We start from the raw sequence: 992 nt of genomic DNA on the forward strand, positions 1-992 counted from the left end.
AAACTTTTGCCGCTTAACTCTCCTCATGTCCTCTTGGTTGAATCTCCCCTACTCTCAATGGAAAAAGCCCATCCACGTCAACTCTATCTATCCCCCTCATAATTTTAAATACCTCTATCAAGGCCTCCTTCAACCTTCTACGCTCCAACAAATAAAGACCTAACTTGTTCAACCTTTCTCGGTAACTTAGGCGCTGAAACCCAGCTAACATTCTAGTAAATCCCCTTTGTACTCTCTCTATTTTGTTGACATCTTTCCTATAATTCGGTGACCAGAACTGTACACAATACTCCACATTTGACCTCACCAATGTCTTGTACAATTTTAACATTACATCACAATTCTCGATATGCTCAATTCTCTAATTTATACAGGCTAGCATGGAAAAAGCTTTCTTCACCAACCTATCCACATGAGATTCCACCTTCAGGGAACTATGCATCATTATTCCTAGATCACTTTGTTCTACTGCATTCCTCAGTGCCGGACCACTTACCATGTGTGGCCTATTTTGATCAGTCCAAGCAAAATTTAGCACCTCACATTAGCGCAATTAATCTTCAATAAATGAAATTACATTCTATATCATCGCTGTGGTCACTTTTGTTTATTTTTGAAGGGGACACCTGGATTTGAACCAGGGACCTCTTGATCTGCAGTCAGTTGCTTTACCACTGAGCTATACCCCCACATTTTTAATGCTACAGATTGTGGAGGCATTAACAATAATCTTTCAAGAATCCATAGATTCTGGCGTACCGGATGACAGAAAAATTGCAAACGTTATTTCACTATTTAAGAAGGCCTGTTAGCCAGTTATCAGTGGTTGGGAAGTTGTCGGAATCGATGTTAGGGATGATATTACGGAGTACCTGCAGGCACATGACAAGACAGGACAAAGCCTGTATATTTTTCTGAAAGGAAACTCCTGCGCAACTGGTCTGGGTGCCGGTTACCAGTGGTGATTCACTGGTGCAGCATTAGTGTGGAGC

General features: G+C 41.3%; 1 non-coding gene across 1 annotated transcript; it reads right to left on the minus strand.

Moving 5' to 3' along the window:
* Positions 1-617: 617 nt before the first annotated feature.
* trnac-gca (transfer RNA cysteine (anticodon GCA)) lies at positions 618-689 on the minus strand. The gene has a single exon. It is a non-coding gene; the product is annotated as a tRNA-Cys (tRNA).
* Positions 690-992: the final 303 nt, after the last annotated feature.

This window comes from Hemitrygon akajei, unplaced genomic scaffold (genome assembly GCF_048418815.1).
Source record: "Hemitrygon akajei unplaced genomic scaffold, sHemAka1.3 Scf000062, whole genome shotgun sequence".
NCBI classification, from domain to species: Eukaryota; Metazoa; Chordata; class Chondrichthyes; order Myliobatiformes; family Dasyatidae; genus Hemitrygon; species Hemitrygon akajei.